The sequence below is a fragment of the Populus euphratica genome, unplaced genomic scaffold (assembly GCF_000495115.2).
Source record: "Populus euphratica unplaced genomic scaffold, PopEup_1.0 scaffold249.1, whole genome shotgun sequence".
NCBI classification, from domain to species: Eukaryota; Viridiplantae; Streptophyta; class Magnoliopsida; order Malpighiales; family Salicaceae; genus Populus; species Populus euphratica.
The window spans coordinates 269890-289049 of record NW_011500130.1 but is presented as its reverse complement, the minus strand read 5'-3'; the positions used below and the strand labels follow the sequence as shown (position 1 = coordinate 289049).

The 19160-nt window shown below is 33.4% G+C and overlaps 1 long non-coding RNA gene and 2 other non-coding genes across 3 annotated transcripts; 1 reads left to right on the top strand and 2 right to left on the bottom strand.

Annotated features, from left to right (window-relative positions):
• Nucleotides 1-1182: 1182 nt before the first annotated feature.
• TRNAT-GGU (transfer RNA threonine (anticodon GGU)) lies at nt 1183-1254 on the bottom strand. The gene has a single exon. It is a non-coding gene; the product is annotated as a tRNA-Thr (tRNA).
• Nucleotides 1255-5410: 4156 nt separating this feature from the next.
• On the bottom strand, nt 5411-5481 carry TRNAC-GCA (transfer RNA cysteine (anticodon GCA)). Its single transcript has one exon. It is a non-coding gene; the product is annotated as a tRNA-Cys (tRNA).
• A 7864-nt stretch (nt 5482-13345) lies between these two features.
• Nucleotides 13346-18432, top strand: LOC105110373 (uncharacterized). The gene is made up of 2 exons (XR_839454.1): nt 13346-13379; nt 18321-18432. It is a non-coding gene; the product is annotated as an uncharacterized LOC105110373 (long non-coding RNA).
• The last annotated feature ends 728 nt before the right edge of the window (nt 18433-19160 follow it).

The window sequence follows — 19160 nt, the reverse complement described above, 5'->3', positions numbered from 1 at the left end:
TCCCCTCTTTCGTTACCAGTTGATCCTCCGATCTCATTCTATCAAACGAATCTTATTCTTGGATCTTGTTTGTGATATTTATAAAAAGAAATATTTTTATGTACTCTTCTAATTTCTATGTGCATTAAACTACTACCATATCATATACTTTTCTTATTTTATACTTTATTCTTTCATTTTAGTATTCTTTCATTTTTATGTCGTCTTTCTTATATTTCTTTTTTCTTCAGATGAAGATAAAACCCCAGAATACGCCCTTTCACAGGTCAAAGCGCGAAAGACACTTCGAACCTTTTTTTTCTATTTACTTTATTTTATATCTGTTATCTGTCAGAAAAGAAAAAGGAGAATGAATTTTTCTATTCTTAAATTCAATACAATATTAAATAAATAATAGGAAATTTGAAATGAAACGAAAGTCTTTTTATCGCACCTATTAATCTTATATATTATATATATATAAATATCAATATAAATTGTGTTCTGGAATCAAAGAAAGATATTTAAGAAAGATATTTTTAATTCCCTTAATATGTTTTATTATGTTTTATGTTGTGACTTCGAATAAACTTTTCTGTGGAATGGAGGAAGGAAATAGTAATTTATTCCTATAGAATAACTAGATAACTAGGAAGAATAACTAGATAACTAGGAACAAAAAGATTGAATCAGAAATATCGACAGATTTTTTTTTCGGAGTCCAAAGAAATATGAAAATGAAAGAAAAAAGCGGATCTACTGTTCCAATTTCATCTATATCGAATTTGACTATCAGAATAGTGGATATAGTCATGATTCAATGGGTTAGGTCCACTTACTTTTTCTTTTGTTGATTTCTAATCTAATCTTTACAATTGATTTGATTGGACTCCTATAAAATAGGAAAGTTTGACGATTTAAGAGCCAACGTATCATTATTCATTTTAATATAATAAACAAATGTTCAATTTTATAACTATAATTACTATATTAGTATACTCTAAATTCGAGTATAAATCATTATAATGTTAACCTTCTAATTTAATTTAGAATTTAGAAGAATTCTATTTATTCTATTTATTAGAAATATAGAGTTTCTTACCTTATTTATTGCAAATATTAACAATATCTCTATTCCCCCTTCAAATGGAATCTCCCTTCAAATAGAAATACTCCCGCGGGAGTTTTATGAAAAAAGGACAAAGCCCCTTATCGGATTTGAACCGATGACTTACGCCTTACCATGGCGTTACTCTACCACTGAGTTAAAAGGGCCCATTTGATTCAATTCCGAAATGAGCCAGCATGCGGATAATCCATATCTATAGAAATAGATTCTACATCAAATCTATGTAAAGTAAATAGATTCTATATAATTTTTTCTATTTTTTTTTTCTATATTATCTATATTATTAGAATATAATAATATAGAAAAATCGAATGAAATTCATTCTATTGACAATTTCAAAAAACTGTTCATACTATGAGTATAATATGCTGACGATCGGGCAAATGTGCCCCCATCGTCTAGTGGTTCAGGACATCTCTCTTTCAAGGAGGCAGCGGGGATTCGACTTCCCCTGGGGGTAGGGTATTACGAAAGGAAGTTGATGGGGGATTCTTAAGAAGTCTGGAATTTTTTCTTCCTGGGTCGATGCCCGAGCGGTTAATGGGGACGGACTGTAAATTCGTTGGCAATATGCCTACGCTGGTTCAAATCCAGCTCGGCCCAATAATTCACCGATCCACCATGAAATGATATAACCCCTTTGTTCTTTCGAAATGTCTGATAAAAAAAAAAAGAAGTAAAAATTTATGCTCTACTTGTTATTTATTTGTTATTTATTTGATTTGCTTTCTTTTTTTACCACAAATTATGATCTTTCTGACGATCTAGATTCATATCAGGATTTCTAAGTAGAAAGTCTAAGAAAAAAAAAGTAATAGAAAGAAATAAAGAGTCTTTTTTTTTTTCATTGAAAGGTTGATTATCAATTGATTTTGAGATTTTTATTTGAAATAACGAAAAGATAACTAATAATTTGTGCCAGTATCACTAAAATATATATGCGCAAAATAAAATTAAAATATATATGCGCGTGGATATCAATATTACCTACCACTCGCACTCTGTTACAACGAGGCGATTCCAATTTAAAATCTAAACAGAAAGTGTTTGAATGAAATCAGAAGAATATGTATGCTGTATTTCGTTTCCCTGGGATTGTAGTTCAATTGGTCAGAGCACCGCCCTGTCAAGGCGGAAGCTGCGGGTTCGAGCCCCGTCAGTCCCGACAAATCCAATAAACAATAATCCAATAAAAAAAAAATACATCAATTCATCTCTTCATTTTCTGTAAAAGGGGTACAAATAGCAGAATTTCGTTCCCAAAAGAGATCCTTATTATTATTTTATATTATTTATATATTTTATATTTATATATTTATTTATATATTTATTTTCTTTATTTTCGTTTTTCATCAAAGCAAATACAAATATGGTCATTTTCATTTCTTCAACTAGTATCGATGGAGATGGATAAAGACACATGTGGATTAGTACAATTATTGGTATCGTCATATTCAGGATTCTAAGAGAGACCTCACTGAATTTGGCCTTTTCGATTCCTCCCGATCCGTATAATGAAATCTAATCGAGTACCCTATCTTTCCCGGTAGCACATACACAAATAGAATTCTTATTTGTACGATACAAAATGACTTTAATTTCTTTGATAAAATCCTTTTAATCGGAAAAGTCTCTTCTTTTTTGGCTCCGATTTTGTGTAACCTCAATTATTTGAAACAATCTATCTCATTCAAATTGTACACTGAAGTTTTGATATATTATATGGATCCCATTCCTAATTCAATCAAGTAAAGAGTATATTAATAAAATAAAAATCAAATAAGGACTCTGCCTCTCTTAGAGAGAGAGGGAATGGATAATCTTTTTTAAGGGTTTATGCCGAAGAAAAAACAAACTCTAAAAAAAAAAGTGAATTGGGTAGAATATTCGATTTTTTTTTTATACTGTACTAGGACTTATCTTTATCACACTTTTTTTTTGTTTTCCAATCCAATAAGATTAGATCATTCAAAAAAGGAGTTTAGAACATAACTCCCCCTTTACCATTTCGCTTCTATTGTTTGTTTGTTTTTGTTTTGTTTGTAACTTATGTAAGTTTAAAGACGATTAGATGATACTTAGTCAGATGATTGTACAAGGAAGGAGATAGTTTTATAGAAAAGAAAGAATGGAAAAGAATGATAAATAAAGTAACAAAGTAAGGAAATTTTCGATTGGATCAGGAATCCATTTTTGGATTTGGTATGAATAAATGATCTTTCTATGTTATACTATTCAATTCTCGACGATAAATCGATTTGAGAGTTCAGATATTGTTATTCATGATATTGATCTGATTCGATATCATCGAGATGGAATTCATCCCATTGAATTTATAGGCGAAAGATTTCTCATCTCTTATGGGATTAAATCCCGAATTATTGTGAAGTAAAGAAAAACGAAACGATGAGATTATGGAAGTAAATATTCTCGCATTTATTGCTACTGCACTGTTCATTCTAGTTCCTACTGCTTTTTTACTTATAATATATGTAAAAACTGTTAGTCAAAGTGATTAATTTGAATGAAACTTGACTTCTTAGTTCTTATCAATATCAAGAATTAACGAAATAAAATGAAAAGAATTCCAATTTTGCGTTTTAGCTGAAATGAGCGAACTAGAATCAGCAGGATTCTATGAGATCCGATAGTATGGTAGAAAGTAATATATTTACTACCATACTATCTATTTTTGTTATTCTAGTATATAAAGTTGTACTGTAGAAAGATCTGGGCTTAATATGGATCAATCTAGAATGTCATCTTCATATTCATATATAGATAGATATATAGACAATAGATATTAATTATCTATATGGAATGTAGATAAGGTTCAAATTTGATTTCTTTTCTTCATATGTTTGATTTGTGTTGGTTCCAATTAATCTGGAATAGTTGAAAGGGGCCTCTTACTCTTATGATTCCAATTCCTGGATTTCTGATTATTTTCAATATGAATCCCGGAATCCATTGAAATAATCAAATCAATGAAAAGAAAAAAAAAGAATAGTTGGGGTATGTATTAATAAAAGAAAATCAAGAAATCTTTTTTTAGCATTCCAAAGAAGTAATTAATTGAACACATCCAAGGAAAGGAGTTTTATAAAAACTTTTTCAGATTTCGACGAAAAGAAAAGGATTAGTAAACCCCGCCGATTTTAAATCTTTGAATCATAATATGAAATGAGTCAAGTCAATAAAGTATAGCATAAATCGAATTTATAAAACGAAAATAATAAAAACAATACTAAACTAAGTACTAAGTACGCAATATGTGACTTCTCCAAGAAAATATCTTAGTATGCGGAGTATCCCGTTAGAGAATCACTATGTCTATTTTATTTCCCGTAGAAAATCACTTAATTTAATAACTTTTAAATAACTAAAAAAAGAACTACTTTCTTTTGTCTTTGAACCGGAAAAAGGCAAACAAATAAAAAGTAAAAAAGGTTCCGCTGCTCCTTATTGTCCATATATAACTCTGATAAGAGCCGGTTTATCATAATAAAGAATTTAGGAAGAATTCGGTTGGAATAACTTTCCTATCATTTGTATTCTTTTTACTTTTGAAATATGAACACTGGAATCATTAAAATATTTATTTGATTATGATTAAAAGGGTATTATTCAAATATTATTCATAGAATAAATTACTCCACTCGAATCGAATAGAATTTTGAAATTGAATTCAATTATTGAATTCAATTTCAATATAAATAGTTCAATTTAAAATAGTTAAATTAAAAAGTCTTTGCAGAACGATCTATAATCTATAAAAGAATTGATAGAGTTTCATTTCTCAACTCAATTAGTAGTATCCCTAGAGTCCACTTCTTCCCCATACTACGAGTGAAAGGGAAAATGTAAAGACTACCATCAAAGCAGCCCAAGCGAGACTTACTATATCCATGTGAATTATGTCCCCTATCTCTATGAATATGAAGGAATTTTGCTAGTATTGTTCACTTTTTTCCATTATTTTTCACTAATAATAGTCACTAATAATAATAATAGTCACTAATAATAATATTAGTATCGCTGGTGCAGAGTAAAAAAAAAAAAAAGATTTTGTCCAATACCATTGATGAAACAATCCAAAAAATCCAATTCAATTAATTAGAACCAATTAATTATAAGAAGTTCTTGTATGATTGCTAGTAGAATCGGGAAAGATTAAGCGCAAACAAAACAAAATAAGCAGCAGCGCTCTTGGAAATATCACGAGTCTTTTTCCTCCGCTGTTTCTATTGGGGACAATATATCAGCAAAACGGAATAAGGTATTTCGCGTCTTTTGTTGATCAGGCGACACCCGGATTTGAACTGGGGAAAAAGGATTTGCAGTCCCCCGCCTTACCACTCGGCCATGTCGCCAAGGCAATAGAAATAAAAAATAGACGAAAATACCCCCCCCCCTTTTTTTTTTTCTTACTAAACTTCTTTTTTTTTTTGTACTTGTATCTTGAATCCCATTTTTCTTAATCTGAATCCCTTTCCTAAAAGAAATCCTTCCTTTTTTGGATTGGATCTATCTCTTTGATTAATTTTGTATAGTATGTCAAAACACGCACTATCTGAATTCTTTCTCCTTTCTATTGAAAGGAAAAACAAAATGTGAATTTTCAGTCACAAAAGCCGAAATTCAGGACAAATTGGAACCGTTAACTATTGACTGAAAATTCATGAAGGATTCTCGAATTTGAATCTAAATTTGAATCTAAAATTGTATTTCCCGAATGATATAAGAAAATCAAAATGGATATCTAACTATCCAGTATTGATTCTTTTCAATAAAAAAAAGCCTTCTCTATTTCAATTATAACAACAATTATGAGTATATGTAAACCCCAGAACATAAATTATTACACGTATACCTCTAATCAGATATCTTATCTGTTTATGATTCCTATAGAAAATCGATATTTTGCTAGAGCACGCCATGCGCTGTACAGAATAGACCCGCAATAAAAGGAAAGACATATATATAGATAGCTATAGTTCTATCCGCGTATGCTTAATAAAGCTTTCTTCTGCGCTTCAACAAACTCTATAAAAATAATAAAAAAAAAATAGATAAAAAAAAATATCTCTTCTGTTCGGTGCGAATCCTTTTTTTTTTTTGAACTGAACAAGGAAATCCATGAAAAAAAAAAAGAAAAAAGCTAAGTGCTAAAAAAACAACTTTATATTGTTTCTAACTATTGGGTTTTTATCTCATCGAAGAGATCAAATCCCGAATTATTTATTTCACTTGTATTGGAATATGTAATATCATAAATAATAGTAGAAATTGAATCACTTTTTGTTATTCTATATAAAATTCCATAAGTATAAGTTAAGTGGAATTTCTCAATTCTTTTCCAGTTGTATCTGTTGCAAATTCCAATTTGAGTAGAAAATCAAAATTCTCTTTATTCCTCCGTTCATACGTATTTCAGACATTCCATATTCATATATGGAGTTAGATAAAATTTTATGTGATTCTGTAAACAGAATAGCAATTCCATCAGTGCTGATCGATCCATATAATTGGATGAAAAACGATCCAATAATGGGATTTTTTTTTTCAATAAATGGGAAATTTTAAATGCTTGGGGATGGAAATGGGGGAATGTCTACAATACCTGGATTTAATCAGATACAATTTGAAGGATTTTGTCGGTTCATTGATCAGGGCTTAGCAGAAGAACTTTATAAGTTTCCAAAAATTGAAGATAGAGATCAAGAAATTGAATTTCAATTATTTGTGGAAACATATCAATTAGTAGAACCATCGATAAAAGAAAGAGATGCTGTATATGAATCACTTACATATTCTTCTGAATTATATGTATCCGGGGGATTAATTTGGAAAAACAGTAGGGATATGCAAGAACAAACAATTTTTATTGGAAACATTCCTCTAATGAATTCCCTGGGAACTTCTATAGTAAATGGAATATACAGAATTGTGATCAATCAAATATTGCAAAGTCCTGGTATCTATTACCGGTCAGAATTGAACCATAACGGAATTTCGGTCTATACCGGCACTATAATATCAGATTGGGGGGGAAGAGTAGAATTAGAGATTGATAAAAAAGCAAGGATATGGGCTCGTGTGAGTAGGAAACAGAAAATATCTATTTTAGTTCTATCATCAGCTATGGGTTTGAATCTAAGAGAAATTCTAGAGAATGTGTGCTACCCCGAGATTTTCTTGTCTTTCCTGAGCGATAAGGAAAAAAAAAAAATTGGGTCAAGGGAAAATGCCATTTTGGAGTTTTATCAACAATTTACTTGTGTAGGCGGAGGTCCAGTATTTTCTGAATCCTTATGTAAGGAATTACAAAAGAAATTTTTTCAACAAAGATGTGACTTCACAACCACCGTTTCAAGCACACCATAATTTCCAAAATTCTCATGGATATGCACCTCCTTATGCTCCACCTCCTAGAAGAAATCTTGAGGAAACATTGCATGCATTCATTGAAAAGCAAGAGACAATCAATACTCAACTTGCTCAAAACATGACAGATTTTAAAGATACTCTTGCAAAATTAACATCTGCTCTCAGTTTCCAAGAGAAAGGTAAGTTTCCATCTCAAACACAACAAAATCCCAAAGGGCAATACAATGCAAATGCAAGTAGTTCCGGAAGCCAACACATGGATCAAGTCAAATCAGTCACTACTCTGCGCAGTGGTAAGGTTATTGAAAAACCCTCTCTTGAACCTTATGAGAAAGATGATGAATCAATCTTTGAGGGTAAGGAAGGGGTTGAATCTGAAAATTGCAAAGAAACGACTGATTCACCGCCAGCACTTCCATTTCCTCAAGCCATGACCAAACAAAGGAAAGTCAATCACAATTCTGAAATTTATGAAATTTTCAAACAGGTAAGGATCAATATACCTTTGCTGGATGCTATTAAACAGGTTCCTTCCTATGCTAAATTTTTGAAAGATCTATGCACTGTGAAGAGGAAACTGAATGTGAAAAAGAAAGCCTTTCTAGCCGAACAAGTAAGTGCTATTCTTCAGAATAATAATGCTTTGAAATATAAAGACCCTGGTTGTCCTACAATTTCTTGCTTTATTGGAGAGCATAAAATTGAAAGAGCCTTACTTGATCTTGGTGCTAGTGTGAATTTACTTCCATATTCAGTTTTTCAGAGTCTCAATCTAGGTGAGTTAAAACCAACTTCTATATCTCTTTTACTTGCCGATAGATCTGTAAAAGTGCCTAGAGGAATAATTGAAGATGTGTTAGTACAAGTCGATAAATTCATTTATCCTGTGGATTTTATTGTCTTGGACACAGAACCTGTTGAAGCATGTAATTCATTTCCTGTTATTTTAGGACGTCCATTTCTTGCAACTTCTAATGCATTGATTAATTGTAGGAATGGACTGATGAAGCTATCATTTGGAAACATGACATTGGAGATGAATATTTTCAACATTTGCAAGCAACCTGGAGATGATAATGATTTACAAGAAGTAGATCATATTGATGAATTAGTTTATGATCAACTTGAATCTACTTTAAGTAAAAATGAATTGGATGAAACTGAAGATTTGCAAATGGTTTATTCTGAGGAAGAAATCACGGATGAAACAAGCACCGAAAATGTTGATGCGAATCTTTTATCAACAGTGACAATAGATTCGACACCCGACATCACACCAATGGATGATTACTTTCCTAACGAATCCTTACTTTCTCTTAGTCCAATGCCTTGGTATGATAAAAATATCAATTTTCTTGCTTTAGGAGATTTGCCAGCTGATTGGAGTACCCAAGACAAAGAAAAGTTTTTGAACGAAGTGAAGAGCTTTTATTGTGATGACCCTAACTTATTCAAATATTGTCCTGATCAAATATTTCAAAGATTCATTCCCGACAATGAGGTAAGTAGTGTCATTAAACTTTGTCATTCTGAAGCATGTGGAAGTTATTTCTCGTCAAAAAAGACTGCTGCAAAAATCTTTCAAAATGGATTTTATTGGCCCACCATGTTCAAGGACACGCATGCATTCTGCAAAACTTGTGAAAATTGTCAAAAGATTGATACTGGTCAAAAAGTTTTGTTTTATGATTCTCAACTCTATGCACTCCCTAAAGAGCTAAGATTAAGATGGACCAATCCTTATGGGGCCTGTGATATTGAGAATTCAATGAATGACAATGATTTTAAGGAAAATGGACATCGTTTGAAAGCTTACTTTGATAATTTTCCTAGTGAAAATGAATCAGCTGGTTTGAATGATCTTGTAGATAAAGGTTGATTATTTTGTTTTTCTCACATTTTTTTTTTATGTTTCTTTTTGAGTGATTTTTGCTAGTTTCTCTCACCCCGGTCAAATGGCGGATAACGGTACTCCGTGACTTAAGTCGGTTCTTTCAGTTTCCCACAATTACTGATATCTGTGTATATATCTGTGCAATTCTTTGAATCTCTCTTCCAATTCTCATTTGATAATGGACACTAATCTTGAAAAATTGAAAAAGTATTTTCCCGCTCTGCCTCAGAATGCGATTACAAAAATTTACCGTGCTAGATGTGCAAGATTGAGATTATTAATGAATCATGGAATTCCTGAAGATATTCGTTGGTTGATTGAAGCAAAGGTCCGATTATCAGGTGAGTCCTCTAACTTCTTCATTTCACACATGCCTGGAACAGGTAAAAGCACTTTTGCAAAGAAACGTCGTGCAAAACGACTAGAAGTCTGTCATCGATGTGCTAGATGGACTTGTAATACACAATGTCGTTCTTTAGGAATGGTATCTATAAACCGTGAAGATAAAATACAATTCATTAAGGATGGCCTGAGTAAGGAGTTTTTAGATAATCTTTTATTGACTCTTGAGACGCATCCTAGTGGAGATGTGCATCGTGCAATTCATGATTTATGGCCACTATTTCATAAAGAACATGATCGACTTAGTCCGATTATCAGGTGAGTCCTCTAATTTCTTTATTTCACACATGCCTGAAACAGGTAAAAGCACTTTTGCAAAGAAGCGTCGTGCAAAACGACTAGAAGTCTGTCATCGATGTGCTAGATGGACTTGTAATACACAATGTCGTTCTTTAGGAATGGTATCTATAAACCGTGAAGATAAAATACAATTCATTAAGGATGGCCTGAGTAAGGAGTCTTTAGATAATCTTTTATGGACTCTTGAGACGCATCCTAGTGGAGATGTGCATCGTGCAATTCATGATTTATGGCCACTATTTCATAAAGAACATGATCGACTTAGTCTTGGGAATCTGACTGAAAAAGACCCTGTTTGCCAGTTTTTAAGAAAACTGGATGGGAAGCCTATCCCCGACCCATAGAGGGCGTTTAAGTCGTTCTTGGACGTAAAACCAAGGGAACATGTGAGCCACAATCACAACTGCGATTTGAGTTTTAGTTTGTAAAAACTTGTGTCTTTTGCTTTCATTAATAGCATAATATTTGTGTTTTGTTATTTCTTATTTTTGTTTCAGTATGTTTCAGGCTAGTCAGTGTTCATTATTTCAGGTAATATCTTTTATACTCTATCTTTCTACCTTTAAACATTGAGGACAATGTCTTGTTTTAGTTGGGGGGAAAGGGTAGTAGTTGATAAAAAAAAAGTTGTTTTCCATTTCATAAAGCATGTGCAAAATTGTTGTTACTAGGATGGTAGAGTAAAGGAGCTATTTTGACTCTTGAGACGCATCTTAGTAACCATTCTTAACAAGGTCTATTATAATACTTCTTGAAATATTCAGGTTTACAAACTCTCGCATTGTTATCACTTAATTATGCTCATATACTTATTTAACATGTATTCTTAAACCTTAATTTACACACACACACACTTTAACATATGATTGTGGGTTGCATATTGGATTATTACATTATTTATGTTCTTTTGTTAAAGGTAACAACTAAGGAAAAGGGATAGTATATAATTAAAAAAAAGAAAAAAAAAGAAAAAAAAAAGAAGAAAAGAAGAAGAAGAAGAAGAAATGCTGATAATAAAAATGTAGATAAGTTTGGTTTCGTAGCCTCCCTAACCTAAACAATTAAGCCTGAAGGGGTGTTTTAACACCTAATACCCTAAAGTCAACTGACTTGGGAGCTATTGGCCCAACGCTTGTTACATGGGTTGAGGAGAAAAGCTTAAGGGAATCAAACATTGCACTATCTACATATCAATATCTGCGACCCGAGTTATTAAGCTCGTAGGGGTGTCTCAACACCTAATGCCCTAAGACCAACTGGTCTGGGAGTTATTAGCTGAAAACTTGTTACATGGGTTAAAGATGCATGGTGTTTTTAAATTATATGTATATATATTTAAAACAAAAACAAGAAGAAAAAAAAAACAAAAATAATAATCCCAACCCGAGGAAGTTAGAACAAAAATTTTGTTTTCTTCCAAGAAAAGCCCCATAATTATGTGTTGATACATTGAGCACAAAAGAAAGGTTTATGAATATCTTGTTAAGAGGTATTGAGCAGGTATATAAATTTAACGAGAGTTTGTTTATCTAGATAGATTAATGGAAGTTAAATGATGAATACCTTGCTTTATGGAATTTGCAAATTGTTTTTCTATTTTAACGCTTTGATTACTAGGGACTAGTAATAAGCTGGTTGGGGGGTGTGATTAGTACTTAAAAGTGCATTTTTATCATGGTTTTATATCATCATTTTGCACTTGAAGTATCAATAACTCCTTAACTAAAGCATGTTTTATAATAATATATCTAATAATATAAGAGACCTTTAATTTGTGGTAAATGTTCATTTTAAATGCAGGCCTATCACATAAATGAAAGGATTGATTGATGACTTTAAGAACTTAAATTGCAAGGGCAAAGAGATGACCAAAATTAGAAAAGAGATGTCGGTGCAATCCAAACCAGAACACTGTTTGATAATTGGGCCATATATGCAGCTATAGATCTCAGATTTAAGTCTACTTTATATGGATGGAAAGGTAAGCCATAGACCTACAACTTTCACATGGAGCCCAAGATCTAAAAAGGCCATTTTCAAGTCCAAATTATTGCAACAACAAAGAAGCCCGAAGTTGTCCTCCCGCCCGAGCACTGTTCAGTATTTTGGTCATATCTGGAGTTCTAGAAGTCCAAATGAGCTACATTTTTTACACAAGAAAGCTGAGACAATTACCTACAACTTTCATGTTTTCAAGTGGATCCAATTTGGACGTTATCAATGACGTTTTGGGCAGACAAGAGAAGATAAGGATTGTCACCAAGTCAAGAGTTGGCTACCCACTCATCAATTAGTCATCAAATCAATAGTTACCAATTTTGGCCTATAAAAGGAGGCATTTTCCATGCATTTAAGCATCTTGGTTTCTAGATCAAGATCATGCTCTTCCTTTCTCTCTTTGTATTTTTTGTAATGTTTATGCTTTGCTTTCATTAATATCAAGTTTATGCCTGTCAATTCCTTTCCTTTGCTTTGTTAACTCTTATCTTATTTATGTTTTTATTTTGTTTATTTATTTTGCTTTCTTTCATTATGTCTAGCTAAGTTTATTATGTCAAGGTGAAAAGGTTACACTAATGGTGTAAGAATAAGTATAGTGTAAACTCAATATGGACTTTAATGTTTGATACTAACATGTTTTGTATTTATTATCTTGTTCACTCTTTAATACTTTGCTTGTTAAATGATTAATCTTGATTTATGTTGTATAACACTTGGTACAACAAATGCTTGGCACTTTCATAGCCCATACTGTATGATATAACCGACACCTGAGCTATGAAAGGAACTTGATTTGTTGTTAACATAAGTTATAATCATGAATGTTTGACGAGATTTACAAGTATTAGCATTAATCGAATAAGATGACTAATGTAATCATGTTAACAATGTATAATCTGATTGGAACCTCCTTTGTGTGTGGTTTCCAATTGACTAATAAGAGTTTTTACTATACTTGTTTGACATACCATTAGTGGATCCTCTAACCTTGACATTTATCGTTACCGTTGTTAAATCTTTACGTTAATATTCCTTCTCAAAGTTCTCATCTTCTTGTCCTTCTTTTTCTTTATTATTATTATTATTATTGTTGTTGTTGTTGTTGTTGTTGTTGTTGTTGTTGTTATTGTTATTTATAATTTGTACAATTAGCCTCCCTGTGGTTCGACCCCGGTCTTGCCGGGTTATTTATTACTTCGACACTCCTGCACTTGGAAGAAGACATCAATCTTTTAGTCGTGTCAATCACGTCACCAACTTCCTTAACCTTCTAGCACTAGATAGGCATCAGCTCCCATACATGGTCTTATGACTTTGTGGAGACCTGTGTTTTTGGTAAACAGTCGTTTGGGGCTGGTCACTGCAACCCCCTTTGTGAGGAGGCACCCCTTCTCCTGAAGTTATGGGGCTATTTTGCCTAAAAACTAATCTTAATAATTTATTGGGTAGGATGGTGAAATTAACCAAGAGACAATCCATTTATTCTGAGAGGTCATAAGTTAACCCTATAAATAATATAAATATTGAAAGAGTAAATATTCACCCGCGAATATTTTTATTTTATATTATTTGATTTCAAAATTTTAAGCGATATGATCTAATAATCATTATAAATACAGACTTGTTATAAGATTAAAAGAACATTATCTAAACATTATCTAAAAATAGACTCAAACTAAAAATAGAAATAATTATCTATAAATTTAGAATTCTCTATGAATTTCTATATACTATATAGAAATAGAATACATAATTATCTATATAAGATAGACAAATAATAAGATAGACAAATAAAAAATATACAAATTTCTAATCTAATAAATAGATTAAGTGAAATATCAATATCTATGTATATTTTCTTTTTAATCATAATTAATCATAATCATTTCATTCGTGAGGAGCTGGATGAGAAGAAACTCTCATGTCCGGTTCTGCAGTAGAGATGGAATTGCGAAACAACCATCAACTATAACCCCAAAAGAACCAGATTCCGTAAACAACATAGAGGAAGAATGAAAGGAATATCTTCTCGAGGCAATCGTATTTGTTTCGGTAGATATGCTCTTCAGGCACTTGAACCTACTTGGATTACATCTAGACAAATAGAAGCAAGGTGTCGGGCAATGACACAAAATGTATGCTGCAGTGGAAAAATATGGGTATGTATCTTTCCCGACAAAATTTACCCTAAGACCCTCGGAAACACGTATGGGTTCGGGGAAGGAATCTCTTGAATATTGGGTATTTGTCGTTAAACTGGGTAGAATGATTTATGAAATCGGCGGGGTAGCAGAAAATATAGCAAGAAAGACTATTTCAATAGTAGTGTCCAAAATGGCTATATGAACTCAATTCATTATTTTGAGATAGGAATACAAAACTAAAAGAAAAGGGCCTTTGTTAGAAAAAAATTTGCAAGTTTCTTTTTTTTTTTAGATAAACAATATTTCTTTTTTTGCCCTTTTCCATTGAAATAACATATTAAAAAAAGAAAATGATCCAATCTTAGACCCATTTGAATGTAGCAGATAATAGCGGAGCTCGAGAATTGATGTGTATTTGAATCATAGGAACTAGTAATCGCTGATATGACCCTTCCCTATTTGGCCTGTTGTGGCGAGGAGGGATTCAAACCCCCGACACCGTGGTTCGTAGCCACATGCTCTAATCCTTTGAGCTACAGGCCCCACCTCTTGAATCATAGGAACTAGTAATCGCTGATATGACCCTTCCCTATTTGGCCTGTTGTGGCGAGGAGGGATTCAAACCCCCGACACCGTGGTTCGTAGCCACATGCTCTAATCCTTTGAGCTACAGGCCCCACCTCATCTCCACTGGATTTGCTCCCAGAATACCCTAAAAAAGTAACCTTTCCTCTCCACAACCATTTCATTTCAGGTTAAAAAGATGCGAAACTGCCTCTTTCTCTATAAAAACGGTGCATTCCGAGGTGTAAAGTGGGAGAGAGGGATTTCATAATTGGAGTTTTGAATAAGACGACCTTTTTATTTTTTTTCATATTGAAAAAATAATAACAATGAGAAGTGTTAAGCTATTTTTTCGTAGGACCTCCCCTACAATATCTTCACCACAATAAAGTTTAACCACTAAGTCCAAGATGGATTGGTGTGGTTTCTCTATGCCTAGGACACCTGAATATCAAACCATGAATGAAGAAAGGCATGAGAGAAAACCATATTAGCTAGTGATTGTGAGACTCCAATTCTTGACTGGAGGGGACACTAAAGGCCTCTACCCTTCCATCACTTGGATCGATAGAGAGGGAGGGTAGAGCTTTTGTTTTTTTTTCTTTTTTCATGTTGTCAAAGAGTTTAACAATAAAAATAGATGGCAAGTACCTGATCGAATTGATTGAGTCATGTAGGAACAAAAGAAATTTTCGGTGTTTATAGGTCACTCGAATAAATGCAGCAATTCATGAGAATGCAGTATCCTATAATAATAGTACATTAATAAATAATCTGTACAAGAGACAGTTGCTTCTTAATCGTAAAATACTTGCCCAACTAGCGATATTAAATAGGAATTGCCTTTATCTGATTTCTAGTGACATGATAAAATAAGGAGATTGGAAGGAATCTTTCAAAATGTTTGACTTTGACATGGAATTACTTGGAAAATGAATTCCGAGAAGGTAGAATAGAAAAAAGTATGATAAAATATGACCAAGTATTCAAACTAAACAAAAACATTCAATAAAAAAATATTTATTTTTTTATTTACTTTACCTAATTTTTTTACGACATGACAATCAAATCTGTATTCCTGGATTTTTCTCAAACAAAACATCAACTAACGTTTGAGTTCGGATTGAAATTTTAATTCCATTAAAGAGTAAGCTTATTTTTTTCTGGTTCTAAGACCCGTAGTTCGAGCGACCAACTCGTTTTTTTCAAATTGTCTTTCATTATTAAGAAAGGGTAATGAAGATAAAATACGAGCTTGTTTTATAGCAATGGTAATTAATCGTTGTTGTTTTGAAGTCAATCTATTCTCCCGTCTAGATAATATTTTTCCTTGTTCACTAATAAATTGACTAATTAAACTCATGTTTCTATAATCAATTTGATCCACCGAATGATAGTGCATAAAGCTGTTTGCAAGGGCCAACTTGATCCTCTTCCCCAGGGATCCCAAATGAGGGAACCCTAAGAGAGCCGCCAACTCCAACTATCATCCATATACGATCCATACTAGATCTGACTGACTGCCCATTATCATCCATATACAATCCATACTAGATCTGACTGACTGCCCATCCTCCCTCCTCTACATTTTGATAGCCTATTTTTTTCTCAGTAGAGTCTTTCAGTGGCTTGTTTCATTCCTTTTCCTTATTACTTAGAAAAAGTGAGCCATCGGTTTAGGTACAAGATACTATCATTATCGCCTAGACAATTAGACATCCAACTCATAATCGCAACAACCCAATTGCAAGAGCGGAGCTCTACCAACTGAGTTATACCCCCCCCGAGCCAAGTGGAGCATGTATGAAGGAGTCAAATGCTTTTTCTATTCTTTTCTTTTCTTTGGCGCAGCTGGGCCATACTAGATTTGAACTAGAGACCTCGCCCGTGAAGTAAAATCATCGCACTTGTGGGTCAAGTTCTAATTGTTCATGCCGACTCTGTAATACTAAGATTGGCTAAGCCCTATTTGGCCACTCCAGAAGAAACTGTTCATGGCCATTATAGGGAAATATTTTACGAAGGAGATACATTAGTTACATTTATATATGAAAAATCGAGATCTGGTGATATAACGCAGGGTCTTCCAAAAGTGGAACAGGTGTTAGAAGTGCGCTCAATTGATTCAATATCGATAAACCTAGAAAAGAGAGTGGAGAATTGGAACGAGTGTATAACAAGAATTGTTGGAATTCCTTGGGGATTCTTGATTGGTTTTAAGCTAACTATAGTGCAAAGTTGTATTTCCTTGGTTAATATGATCCAAAAGGTTTATCGATCCTAAGGGGTACAGATCCATAATAGACATATAGAAATTATTGTACACCAAATAACATCAAAATTCCTAGTTTTAGAGGATGGAATGTCTAATGTTTTTTTCACCCGGAGAACTAATTGGATTGTTGTGGGCTGAACAAGCGATGCACGCTTTGGAACCCCTATTAGGTTGTACTATTAAACCTAAATTGGGGTTATCCACTAAGAATTATGGTAGAGTAGTTTATGAATGTCGACGTGGTGGACTTGATTTTACCAAAGATGATGAGAACGTGAACTCCCAACTATTTATGCGTTGGAGAGATTGTTTCTTATTTTGTGCCGAAGCACTTTATAAAGCATAGGCTAAAACCGGTGAAATCAAAAGGCATTATTTAAATGCTACTATAGGTACATGTGAAGAAATGATCAAAAGGGCTGTATTTGCCAGAGAATTGGGAGTTCCTATCGTAATGCATGACTACTTAATAGGGGGATTCACTGCAAACACTAGTTTGGCTCATTATTGCCAAGATATTGATTTACTTCTTCACATCCATTGCGCAATGCATGCAGTTATTGATAGACAGAAAAATCATGGTATATACTTTCGTGTACCAGCTAAGGCATTACATATGTCTGGTGGAGATCATATTCACTCGGGTATTGTAGTAGGTAAACTTGAAGGGGAAAGAGACATAACTTTGGGTTTTGTTGATTTACTACATGATGATTTTATTGAAAAAGATCAAAGTCGTGGTATTTATTTCACTCAAGATTGGGTCTTTCTACCTAGTGTTTTGCCTATGGCTTCGGGGGGTATTCATGTTTGGCATATGCCTACTTTGACCGAAATCTTTGAAGATGATTCCTTACTACAATTCGGTGCAGGAACTCTAGGGCACCCTTGGGGAAATGCACCTGGTGCCTTTGCTCGCCTACACGTCTTGCTTTACTGCAATATCGGGAGTTACTCCATGTATTGCCTGATGTAAAACAGATAGCGGATTTGTTTCTGTCTTTTGTTGAAACCAAAGACCTTGTTGCTATGAGAATTCTTAATTCATAAGTTACAGGGAGGGGCTTATGTCACCACAAATAGAGACTAAAATAGGTGTTGGATTTGTTTTTGTCTTTTATTAAGAATTCATAAAATGGATCTTTTTTTTTTCTCTCAAAGCCCCGGGGAACAACAACCATAACTATAATGATCCTAAGGCAGCGAAATTCCTTGTCGGGTAAGTTCTGACCCGCACAAAAGGTGTAATGATCTAGGCACTGTCTCGGAGAGAGGTTCGGTGAAATAGACATGTCTGTGAAGATGCAGACTACTTGCACCTGGACAGAAAGACCCTATAAAGCTTCATTGTTCCTTGGGATTGGCTTTGGGCCTTTCTTGCATAACTTGGGGGGGTTTGAGCTATAAGTGAGATACCACTCTAGAAGAGCTAGAATTCTAACCTTGTGTCAGGACCTACGGGCCAAGGGACAGTCTCAGGTAGACAGTTTCTATAGGGCGTAGGGCCCCTAAAAGGTAACGGAGGCGTGCAAAGGTTTCCTCAGGCTAGACAGAGACGGGATGAGGCGATACTTGTGATATTTCAGCTTGGGATGCATTTTATTTGATGATTTTCTAGATGTTAAATACCATTAGATGGGTTACTTTTTATTGCATTGGAAGCACATAACATTATGGCAGGGTAACGTTTCATAGTTTAATGAATCTTCTACTTATTTGATGGGATGGTTAAGAGATTATTTATGGTTAAACTCTTCACAACTTATCAATGGGTATAACCCCTTTGGGATGAATAGTTTATCGATCTGGGTATGGATGTTCTTATTTAGACATCTTATTTGGGCTACTGGATTTATGTTCTTAATTTCCTAGTGCAGATATTGGCAGGAATTTATTGAAATTTTCAGAAAACTCCATTTATTCTAGTGTGGATGTCAGGCAGGTAGGCCTATATTTCTTGGTTTCAATAGGACTCCTTACGAGCGTTCTTTCTATCTATTATTATCTAAAAATAATCAAGTTATTAATGACTGAACAAAACAAAGAAATAACCCCTCACATATGAAATTATTGAGGATCCCC